Source organism: Camelus dromedarius, chromosome 1, assembly GCF_036321535.1.
Source record: "Camelus dromedarius isolate mCamDro1 chromosome 1, mCamDro1.pat, whole genome shotgun sequence".
In the NCBI taxonomy this organism is placed as follows: Eukaryota; Metazoa; Chordata; class Mammalia; order Artiodactyla; family Camelidae; genus Camelus; species Camelus dromedarius.
In genome coordinates this window covers 39,733,260-39,745,796 of record NC_087436.1, presented here as the reverse complement: position 1 = coordinate 39,745,796, position 12,537 = coordinate 39,733,260, and the positions used below count along the sequence as shown (strand labels likewise).

The following is a 12,537-nucleotide window of genomic DNA, read 5'->3' as shown; positions in this document are numbered from 1 at the left end:
TCGCCAGCTGCAGGCAGGGCCGACACTGGGCTTTACCTGAGACCATATCCCAGTCCTCTCCCCTCTATCCTGCTCCTCCCACTTCCTTAGAGGGTTTTCCTGAACACCTCCACTCCCTCAGCAAAATACATGTAGCCGAATTTCTGCCTCAGGCTCTGCTTCTAGGAAATAAAACCTGAAGTGGTATATACTTGTTCTTTTCTAGGATAACTTGACATTCAGCTCCATTGACTCCTGCACTGACTCATCTAATAAAAACATCACATCCATTTGTCAATGAAAATAGGAAAGCAATGAAGGTGAAATAGAAGAAAGGACGGAAAATGCATTTTTCAATTTCTGTGACTGTTTTGAGGTTTTTTTTTTCCTTTAAATAAATCCAGTCATAGATGCGGTGCTTCAGGCCAACTCCCAGCTCAAAGTTATTCATAACCTTCATGGTGTTTTTGGTTTTTTGTTTTTTTCACAAATCACCTCCATCCAAAAGCCTGTTCTTATTCTCAAACTGAACGTATATATATATATTTTACAATATTTATCTGTGAATATAAATCTATGCTTTTGCTGGATCACACATAAATTTGTTGATAAAATTCCTGTGCTTTTTTTGTATATTTATATGGACGGTACAAATCCACTACATAACAAGCACTAAGCTACTTACTGAAATACTCTAATATTTGCTTAGAAAATATTAAATCAGTGAAAACAGAGCAAGGACATGTATTTATAATCTATTGGGGAGACAAAAACCTCAAGCCTTTATATTTGTAGTAGCAATGCCTGTGCAAGCTTCAATATTTTCAGAACTATTTCAGCTTCTTTGTTAATGAGCAAATGAAGCATCCTGTCATCTAAAATATAAAGGTAAGGGGTCTGAGAGCAAGATGTGCCGCGTGGGCACTTTCCTTTGCAATGCCAGAGCGGACTCTGCAGAGAAGAAAGGAGGCTTGTAATGAGACATGAGGAGTTGTGAGAAAAGACGTCATGGCAGTTTCCTGACAGAAAGACTGAGATTTAACCACCCGAAGCCGCTCCGCGGCCGCCGTCGGGAAGCAGGACGCCCGTCAGGCCCGCAGTCAAGCCCACGGCACCGGGGCCGCCGCGCCGCCGCCCGCGGACGACGGATGCGCCCCCCGAGCCGTTTATTTCCTTTGCGCGCGTTTTGATCTTGTGCTGTGTTATCTATAAAAAAAATACCCAGCCTGTGTATCACTAGAAACGGACAGTGAGGGAGAAAAGATTGTTATTAGACCGATGAAACGGGAGAGGAAGAGCTTCTTGGAAGCTTATTTAAGCTACTGGGAGGAATCCTACTGCTGAGCAAAGCAGAGATCCATTTGAATCAGTGCTTCAAAAGCTATTGTTTCAGGGGCACATAATTAAATTTTCTGAGTTGGAAAGAGGGGTGGGATAATGAGCTTATTTATATATTCTATGTATTATAGTAATAGTTCCACTTGTAGGGATGTCCCTTAAGGCAGTCAAATCGCTCATACACTTATGTGACCTTGAATAAGTGAATCTGTGTGGAAAGTGGTGTGACAACGGGTACCTTATGGCTCAGTAAAGGAGCAAATAAGGTAATGTATCTAGAGACCCTAAACAGATTAACTCCTTCCATTCCAGGATCCAGAGTAAATTCACACATCATCCAATCTTACACTGTGAACTCTCTGTTCTCATTATAATTGTTCACTAAATATTTATTAAAATAATATATAAAATGAAAATAACGACAGTACAGCCTAATGTTCACCCCTACTGGGAGAAGTGAAGCTACACAGAAGACTGGAAGGAGACAGAAACATTGTCACAGTATCAGAAAAAGGGCTAATTAATTAGAGAATTTTCATCAAGCTCAGCAATGATTCATCTTGATGCAGGATGGTGCCTGCAGGCGTAGAATTACACGAAATTTGAGGCATTCACACAATGAGTACAGAAGCCCTTGTTTCAGCCCTGATGAAATCATCACACTAAGGTCATGAGCATAATAACAGCTCTGAGTACTGTGCTGACGCTGTGCACTCCCCAGAAGGACTTGCAGGGGGTTGAGTTCTGCCCCCGCTCCACCCAAAAGATGTGTCTGCTCAGAACCTATGAATCTGACCTTACTTGGGAAAAGGGTCTTTGTCGATATCACGAAGGACTTTGAGATGAGATCATCATGAGGCAAGGATTAAGAAGGGCCCTCAATACAAGAACAGATACAAGAATACAAGGCAGAGGGAGATTAGAGACACAGGGTGGGGGGGGGAGGCCACGTGAAGACAGAAACAGAAATTGGAATGATGCGGCCACAGGAATCCTAAGAGCCACCCACAACTGGAGGAAGCAAGATGGATTCTCCCCTAGCCTCTCTGTCACTAGAGGGAGTGTGGCCCTGCCAACACCTCGATTTTTGGAATTCTGTTCTCCAGAACTGTGAGAGAATCAAGTTTTTGGTTTTTTAAGCCACCAAGTTTATGACAGTTTGTTACAACAATACAGTATTTTAGTATTACGGTATTTAAGTATTCTCATAGTAACTGTAAATAAATATACTGACCCATTTTCTATCCCAAGAAATTCTAACTCAAAAAGCAAAGTAATTGACCCAAGTCCTCTGAGCAAGACAGTGACTGAGCCAGGATTTACACACAGATCTGTCCAGGGCTAAGGCCTTTTTTGAAAAATAAAAAAAAACAAAAACCAATTTTAAACCCTCCTTGAAAGCGCCCTTCCTTCTTCTAACTTCATGGTAGAAGCTCTCTTGCTTTTTTCTTACAATTTGCTTACCACTGCCTAGAAAAAGTGAGTAAGTTTAGGCTAAGTGTGCATTAAGTTCTCATATGGATAGTTCACACTGTTTTATGCTGAAAGCTCCCAAAGTGATTTGAGGAGGAAAGAAACATTGAAGATCTGCTTAGTGACTGAACACTAAAAGGTCATTCCTCAAGTTGGCTTGGCATCCCAGGTCTGAGGGGCTCCTGGCTGACTCCCTGATGTGGGTGCTGTGCTGACCCCTTAAACCTCCTACCTCTTGTTTATTCATAGTTTCTGAAAGGAGCCTCTGGGTTCCTGGATGATAGGTCCCCAGGATCTGGGGGTCGCCAGATCTTCTCTGAGACAACTCTGACTGGCCCCGCTTGGAACAAACCACTGTGTAAAAATAGCGACTGCCAGGGGACAATCCCAAGACAAAAATCAGACCTGCCAGTCAGCTGCAGCCCTGGGCATCCACATCCCCTCCCATGAGGTCAGCTGTCACAGACTATTTACAAAGATGAGTCTGAAGATGGCTTCCCCATCCTACCCTCTAGAGTATATTCTCTTCCTCTGTCTTCACATCTATTTTTTAACAGATTTCTTGAGGTATAATTTACATACAGTAAAATTAACCCATTTTAATTATGCATTTCATGCATATTGGTGATGTATACAGTCATGTAACCACCACGACAGTCAAAACACAGGACATTTTCATCACCACCAAAGATTCCTCATGCCCTTCTGAGGTCAGTCCCTCTCGCGATGCCTAGCTTCAGGCTTTCACTGCTTCCTGCCACTAGAATTCTCTCTTTCCTAGAACTTCATATAAATGAATCACAGAGTGTATAGTCCTTTGTATCTGGTTTCTTTCACTCAGCACGGTGTTTCTGAAATTCATTAAAAATCCAAAACCATTTTGCATGGCTCCGTAGTTCATTCCTATTTATTGCTAAATCCTCATTGTATGGAGGTACCACAATTTGCTTGTCCATTTATCAGCTGATGACTGTTTAGATTGTTTTCAGTTTAGTTATGTTAGCAATAATCCTTCTAGCTTGCATCTAATTTTATTTCTTTATTTCACTTTTTTCTTTATTTTCCCTTCTATATCTTCAAGACTGTCTTTCTCTTTCCTAACCCAAACTGACCAGAAATAAAGTTTAAGGAGCCTGTGGCAGTGGTTCTCAAAGTGGTTGGCCCTCAGGGGATTTGTGACAACGCCTGAAAACATTTCTGATTGTCACAGCTTGAAGGGAGAGGTGTTATTGGCCTCCAGTGTAGAACCCAGGGATGCTCTTATACATCCTACAATGCACGGGACAGCTGCATGAACAAAGAAGTACTCAACCCAAAATATCAGTGTCAAGACTGAGAAACAAGAACTAGGGGAGGATCTTCTAAAGGACTATCCATGAAACCTATCATTAGGCAGGACTTGTAAATAAAAATGTCTTTGTTTTTCTGAGAAAAAAAGCCTAGAATTCAAGGAGTAACTTTTCATTTGTATATTATTTACTTCTAGTAAAAGTACACAAGGCAGTACTACCTGAATCACTGAATTGATGAACAATTCTGTTCTGGAAGCAATGCACCAAAATCATTTAGCTCACAGCCAAAAACTTAAGTTAAAATGTACATGTGGGTCTGATCAGATAGCAGTTGATAAGTCAAACCACCACGTGTGTGCCAGGACTTGGAAGAGGGGGACATAGCTATTTTGTCACTGGCCTCACCAGCCATAAAGGTTAACAGTGTTGGCCTGTTCTCTTTCCTTCTCCAGAGTCTACTTATATCCTGAAATCCTTCTCTATCAGGAGCTCCTGGGCATCTCACCAGTTTTCAACGTCAATCAGGCAAAGCTGAGCAAAGGAAACAGTCCCTGTCTTGAAAAAAATGACCACTTAAGACGACGACTGAATCATACTGTAGGATAAACCTGTCTGGGAAACAAGTTCTGGGAGTATGAAAAGTCATCTGAATTTGGCACAAAACATTTAATTTACTGAACAGTGTTATTAGTCTCCAAACTTTTATGTAACAGTCTGCAAAGAGCATGGATTTGAAGCCAAAAGAAGGTATGAATTTTATTCAAAGCGCCAATACTTGGATTTTCTACAAACAGTGCCAAACCTATGAACCTCTTTCAACCTGGGCGTCTTCATCTGTGAAACCGAGAAAACAACAGCTAATTTAGAATGTGTGTAAGGATTAGATGATGTATATTTTATACGGGGCCTAGTATATGATGTGCCTTTGCAAATGCTGATTTCCTTGTTGCTTTCAACTGTTAGATTCAAACTAAATTTTTTTTTAAAAAATCAACATTCTCTTCAAAACACAATATTAATATTTGTTAATATATATATTTAAATATTATCTATGCAACATGCTTAAGAGGATATATTTCTTACCTGCTATTCATGAAATTTATGAGTTAGACTGATATATAGTGTCAAGGGAACTTTCACAAGGCCTGCTGATAGAACTAAGTAATTTGCAGGAAAAAAAAGTCACAAGCCACTAATCAAACCATTAACCTAGCTGAAGTTATGCATAGTTTTGAAAATAATTCATTTGTAATAGTAAATTAATTCATCCCTTATAACTGAATATTCATAATTCATAGTGTACTTCACCCAAAATGAATCACAAAAAATTAAATTAACCATGATGCTTGAGACAAAAATATACCATTTCTTTTTTCTCGTGCATTATTTTTTTGTCTCTCCCTGCATAATTTTCTTTAATTTTAGATTTAAACCTCTCTTCTGAGTTGCAAAACCATTTGAGACACATTTTACTTGTAATATGTTATAGAAAATAAAATTATAATTTTCTAATTTTGAATGTACAGTCATCCCTCAGTTTCTATGGGAGATTGGTTCCAGGACCCCTGCAATTACCAAAATCCAAGGACTCTCAAGTGCGTTATATAAAACGGCATAATATTTGCATGTAACCTATGCACGTCCTCCTGTGTACTTTATCTCTAGATTACTTATAATACCTAATACAATGTAAATGCTATGTAACTAGCTTCCTGTGAGCAGCAAATTCAAGTTTTGTTGGAACTTTATAAATTTTTTAAAAACATTTTTGATCCCTGGTTGTTGAAGCCACAGATGCAGAACCAACAGATGCAGAGAGCCAGGTGTAAATGTAAACTCACACTTTGAGGGGAAACAAAATATCTAGGTCTCTTTACTAACTCTGCACATTAAGAAAAGAGAAGAAAGGTAGAGAGGGAGGCAGGGAGAGAAAAGAAAAAAAAATGCATTCCTTTCACATTGAGCAGTAGCAGCGGTAAAACATCCTATGATGTGAGGAAAGCACTTTGCTTCTTGTCTTCAAGTCCCTGATTCTCCTTGGTCTTTGGGCTTATGCCTCACAGAAAGTGCTAACATTCATGATGATACTGATCTATTCAATGATGTACAGGGATCCTGTTCCTCTCTCCAGGAAGAAGAAAATGGAAACAGATGTCTTTCTTTATACAAGGATTCCCAAGCAAATTACATCACTAAGGAGGACAGGAGAAGCTGGAAAAAGAAGAAAAAGGCTGTGCCCAGAGGCAAAAATGTGGAGTTGGGCTTTTATTTAATGAGCTCTCAGAAACTACACGCTCTGTCGGAACAATAGAGAAGGCCATTCTTCTGTGAAGAATGCCTTTTCCAAATATGTTTCTCAAGTTGCTGATTCCAGATGTACTTTTAGTGTGTCTGGTTTAAATAGGACTGCTGCTCCTTGATTGGAAGATGACACTGGCTGTCATATGAGGGCATCTTGACATGCCTTCCTAGGATCTGTTACCTTACTTTTAAAAAGTTATGAGACAGTTTCATGGGAAGTTGAACTGAGTATTGAATTAAAAAAAAAAGATAGGGAGAGTGCTTGAAAAAACAGAGAAATGGATAACTAGAATAAAGAATACATGTATACTCATATGCAATTACTTACATTTATAATATTAAAAAATGTCATCAATGTGGTTTACATTAATACAAGTTTAATCCTGTTACTCCTTTTTCAATTGCTTCCCATAATAAACTCTGTGCTGTGGCCCAAAGGATCATTTCATTACACATGTCCTTAACACTAATCCAACATCATTTTTCACCACTTCACTTGTACCCTAAATACTCAAGTAATTTTAAACCACCTGTTGGTCCCTGATAAATCTCATCGGCATTGGCAGGTGCCTCTGCCTGGGATGCTCCCCAACCATCACCATCTCGAAACCAACCGCTTCTTTTATGACTCAGTTTTCGCCTTTTGTGGGAGAACTTCCCTGACTCTGCCCAGCTGATTGGAGCTCCTGTTTCTTTGCACAACATTTTTACTCTGCATATAACTCCATTATACACATCAAAATATTCTAATGGTCAATGTCACTGCTGATTCCCAACTAGATCACAAACACCATGTTAGGAGTGTAGACACTGTCCTTTCATCACTGTGAGCACCTATTAAATGTTAGTTTGAAACCTGAATGAGTCAATGACTAGGTTAATGAATGAACCAATGAACTGGCTATACACAGAAACTGAAATAAGTTCTTAATGCATCTTGAAGCAATAAAAAAAGTCAAAATCATAACAAGATCAACATTGGTTTTAGTCAGCATTAAATAAATGTAACCTCAGTGTCCCTAGGACTCAATGCAGATGACAGTCACTAACAATTACACAAATACAATGACACAAGTGACAACCATACAAATAATCTGTTTTTGACCCCATTTACCCACAAAATCTCCAGCCTTCCTGAAAGTGCACCCCCTAGTGTTTTGTAGGCCTCCACAGGTAAAAGGTCACCTGTGCTCTCAAACTCCTTTAACCTATAATACCTTATAACACCTTCCCTGCCTTCCTCTCTTGTCTTCGCTTCTCCTTGGCAATAACTTTTAGTCTCTCACCTGTTTGAAGGGGGCCTCAATGCTGCAATTCCTGATGCTGCCTTCTTAGAGAAGTCATCAAGGATGCTGTCTTCCATGTCCCAAAGCCACCAATCTACAAGAATCAGAAAGGCACTGGTGAAACTGCCCTTCTCTTGTATTTATCAATTTCTGCTGCCAGGATGACCTCAGTCAACTTCTTGTGCTACTTCTCCTCTTATCTGAAAATATTTTCCATGAAAACAGGGCTCCATCCTATGCTTCTCCAATAAGGTCTCAACAAAATGTGTAGGGAGTGTGGACTTGACTCTTAATGACTCCATTGTTGTTTTCTGTCCTTTCTCAAGGATCCTGTGCATCAGCCTCTCAATTCCGACCACAGCCAAAATAATCAGCTGCCTTGTAAATAGACCTCTAATTGCCTGTAATTACAAATTCCTCAGATAGAGCCAAGGAAATCTTAATTCTCTCCAGGTTCAGCAAGCATTCTGGCTACATAAAGATTAGGCCAATGTCATAATTTTAGAGTATTACACCCTAAAATGTCATTGCTTCTGACACAGACCGTTTACATGAGAGAAGAAAATGAACAGAGGTGAACTAGAGCAACAAGCCATGACTGTCTATATACTAAGTGACCCAGGAGACACACTCGGATGGCACTGAAGAGCAGGAGTCCTCTGGAAATGAGAAGGTCAACTAGATAGGCCACTCAGAATAAGAAATATCTAAAATCATGGAGAATAGAAAATTTTAAAGTTCCTATATACCAAGGAAAAATCTGATTATGTTGTAGCCATGACAACAGATAGCCGCCAGAACTGGTTTTAATTCAATTTAATCAACCAGTGTTAACTTGCTTTGGTGAACACACTTGTATAATCCAAATAATCAGTGACAGTTCTCTTTTGAAAGTCAGACAATTAGGTGTAGGTTCACCCCAATGAACAAGCTTCTAAAAGCCAGTTTATCGATTATGCGCTTACTCAAGTAACCACATTTCTATTGCTGACATCAACCCATCTTTGAAACCCCACTCACTCCCTGCTTCAATATTCCCCAGAAGCCTTGTATAGAATAAGTCCAATATTATGCCCAGAGAGGATGTAGCTAAATAGCACAGATCTCCCTTACTTAAGTAAGCTATAAATTCAGCAGTGTGTGTGTGTGTGTGTGTGTGTGTGTGTGTGTATGCATGTATGTGTTTCCAGATATTAAGTGGTAGTCTCATACTTTGATATCATCAAAGTTAAACATGTGCCATTGGATGGGAAAGCCATGCTAAGGAATTTTAAGAGGTATGGCAATAACTAAAAGACATGATTTAACTAACACTGGACGGAGCCATGAAGGACAACTGTGCCTGCTCACAGCCAATGCCTTTAGGAATCGCTTCCTGATTCTGATTCCAACAAGCTTTTTGACCCTGTGCAACTTATTTAAATTTTCTTAGTTTCTCATTCCTTATCTGAAAAACAGATAGGATACTATCTGTGTGAATATGATTTCTAAATTACATAATAATAGTGTTATAAATAATACTGTATTCAAAGGTCGGTAAATACTGGTTCACACAACCCCATTTGCTCTGGAAGCATGAAAAAGATACAGAGAAAAAAATAAATCTGTCTCCCCATCCTGTCTTCTCGTCTTTCTTTCCATGCTGCCAGAGCAATAAATGTTATCAGTTTTAGTGTATTCTTCTAGTTATATTCCTATGCTAATATATACATGTATTATTTTTTAAATAGCACACATATTATGCATCTTGTTCTATGCCTAACTTTTTTTCATTACCATAGATTTTAAAGCTCATTCCATATAGCAGAGATAGAACTGTTTTGTTACCATTTAATGATGGCTCAAGCCTCCACATTATAGTGTTCCACAGTTTATTTAACCTATGATCTACTTTGGCATTTAGATGGTTTCCAATCTTTGGCAGTATCAAAAAGTCTTTAGTTAATGAAGTTAGTATTTGCACATACATTGTGAGACACACTGTAAGACTAAATCTCCAAGCAGACTTGCTGGGTAAAAGGAGATATACATTTTAGATTTTAATAGATACCGTCAAGTATTTCTCCATAGAGCTTTAACTACCTCACACTCCCATCAATAAAAGAGTAAATCTCCCGCCAATATATTTACCAATTTTGTTACTAACAACTTTATGAATTTGATAGGTGAAAAAGCGGCTTTGATTTATTATTAATTCACATATTTATTATGTGTAAAGTTGAATGTCTTGTCTTAAAAATAATTTTTATTATTTTCTATAAAATCTGGCCATGTGATTTCCTCATGTTTTAATTGCCTTTAATGGACTTGTAGGAGCTTTCTATATATATTTTTAATTAGGTCTTTCTCATTTATTTCCAAATATTTTCTCCTAGTTTGCCATTTATCTTCTGACTTTGTTGGTAGTATTATTCTAACAAGAGATTTTATGTAATTTATCAACATTTTATGGCTTTGAAATGTTTACATTGTTCTCATCTGAAATAACACTTAGCTTTTCAGATGAAGTGCTTGGTTTTCGAGATTTGCAGCCATATCTTCTCCAATTAATGACAATTGTGCATCACCTTTACATTCAGAGACCCCTTGTTAAAGACATGTATCTTACTCAGGAATATGTGGCAATTTAGAGTTATTACCCGCTCTTCCTGAAGGTGATGGTAGAAGAGTGAGTCTCTGTTTCCAAGTGCCCTGCCTTTCTTAGTATATCCTAATTTTGTATTAAGAAGTCATTTACCAGCATAGAATCAGAAAAAGCACTTATAAGATTCATACAATTATTCTTTGGGTAAAATTCCTTATACTATGTCAACAAAAACACTTATTTGGGGTCATTCCTCTAGATATGGAAAAAGTTCATCATTCTGAGACTGGAGAACTTTCAGAGATATCCCTCCTTCCATAAGGAAACACAAGCACAAAACCAGCAAAGTTTTCAGTTACCAAAAAAATACAACAGCATCAGAGAAAGCTTCAGAACTGCTGTTGGACTTCATTATTTGGAACATGGGAAGGCCAGCAGGGGGCTGAGGGGTAAAGTTATGTCTGACCCTGGTTTTATTTGAATATGATGTGTGTTTGGGGAGGGTTGGGGGCACTGATGAGGACTGTCAGAGCAGGACAGCACTTGGAAGCCTCACCAGACAGCATTTATTGAAAGTCACCAGTCAAAATGTTCAATATCTTTTCCCTTTGAATTTCTATCAGGCAATAAAACCGTATACTCCATTTCTTTTGTTCTCCTCATATTCCAGTTCTAGACACACAACAAATGCTCAGCAAATTATTATAGATTAGCCAGGGATAATGATGATAGAATTGAGAACCATGCAAAATATTATCTTACTCTACACATAGCTTTTTTTGGATCATTTAGATAAAGCCTAATTTATTTGGCTAACAAGGTTAATGGCAGCATGAAAATTGAAATCCCAGCACTAATCATCCAATTTCTATTGCCAAGTCATTATAATATAATTTTGTTTTTAAAAAGGAATTTTTAAAAATCCTTATTTCATTTTAAAGAAAACCATCTACTATTTCTAGGGTCCGCATTCAAGTCTTAACTAAATTTATACATAAGTGGGGACAAGATTTCATGACCAAAACTTATGTTGTGGGTGTCAATATATTAAGCTCTTCTTTAAAATCTCCCATCCTTCCTTGTAATTTTATCAGGCTTACAAGTATTTGCAGAACTGGGCTTGATAATGTTAAAAAACAGAATGTACTTGTAAATTATGCTATTTTTGAACTGAATACCTGAAGCCAAATATAAAGCTGGCAAACAATGTTGTACAACTGAAATTGCACAGAAAATTAAAACAGCATAAATATATTAGGGCTGTCTATTCAGGATGCATTTGCAATGACCAAAGACAGGAATCGGTCCCCTCTCCTAATGTGGTTGGCAAAACAGTTACTTATAGAGCTGTCTCTTCCTCCATCCCCATAACCACAAGGCAAAACTCAACAGGATATGGTTTTTCTGATTGTTCTTTGCCCTGTAAAGGCTCACTGCTTCCGTTCAAACAGGCAGTGAGGCCCTGAAAAACAGTAGCATCGAGAACAGTTAGATGTTCTGCAAAAATATTCTGTAACTTTCCCCAGAAAGTGCAAGAATACCTATAATGTAGGAAGAAAACTTTTTGAACCCATAGCTGACTGATTTATTGGAGCATTTAGGTGGCCTTGAGTTAACAGAAAATAGAGAAAAAGATAGAATATGTTGTCGATTTTAATTATTCCTTTGCCAACCACACCGTGAACAGGAACTATAAAAGTTTATCATCTGATAAATGTTCCCCTTTTATTGAACTGTAAACCCAGCTTTAACAGCCATTGTGTTCTAAGCTATTGGCTCCAAACTGTTAGCAAGCAAAGAAAGGGCAGGCAGAGGCACAATGCTTTGCATATGGTGCAACTGTTGTGTTCCAGCAACTACACATTCGCCAAGAGCCATCCTCAAGTGGCTGTCAATGCTTAATAAACACAGACCGAAAACATCTGTAGCTCTCCTCTTGACGTTTCCCATAGCAGTCCTGAAGTCCCCTCTACCAGTGCAGGGTCTAAAACAATAAAAGCTGGCATTGAAACAGCATGGGACAAAAGCAAATCCAAAATTTAGTTAAAATGACAGTAGTTCCAGGAAGCTGTTCTGTTTTCTTTTTCCATTAATGGTGATAGATGTCCATGGATTCCTTGACATGCCAGAATCCACACTTGGGAAACAATATGCCAAGGTTAGGATCTCACTCAGTCACTCCACAAAACTGTCTGAAAGCCTATTATGATGTGTACTATTGAAACTATGCTGGTAATGTACCTGCAGAATGCAAGACAAAATTAACGAGTCTTTGCAAAGATCT

The 12,537-nt window shown here is 38.4% G+C and overlaps 1 long non-coding RNA gene across 2 annotated transcripts in view; it reads right to left on the bottom strand.

Moving 5' to 3' along the window:
• LOC105093636 (uncharacterized) overlaps positions 1 to 12,537 on the bottom strand; it is a 697,614-nt gene that overhangs the window by 471,126 nt on the left and 213,951 nt on the right. For both annotated transcript variants that reach the window (XR_010377608.1, XR_010377607.1), the window contains one exon: positions 7,670 to 7,763. This is a non-coding gene — a long non-coding RNA (uncharacterized LOC105093636). The remainder of the gene's footprint in view (positions 1 to 7,669; positions 7,764 to 12,537) is intronic.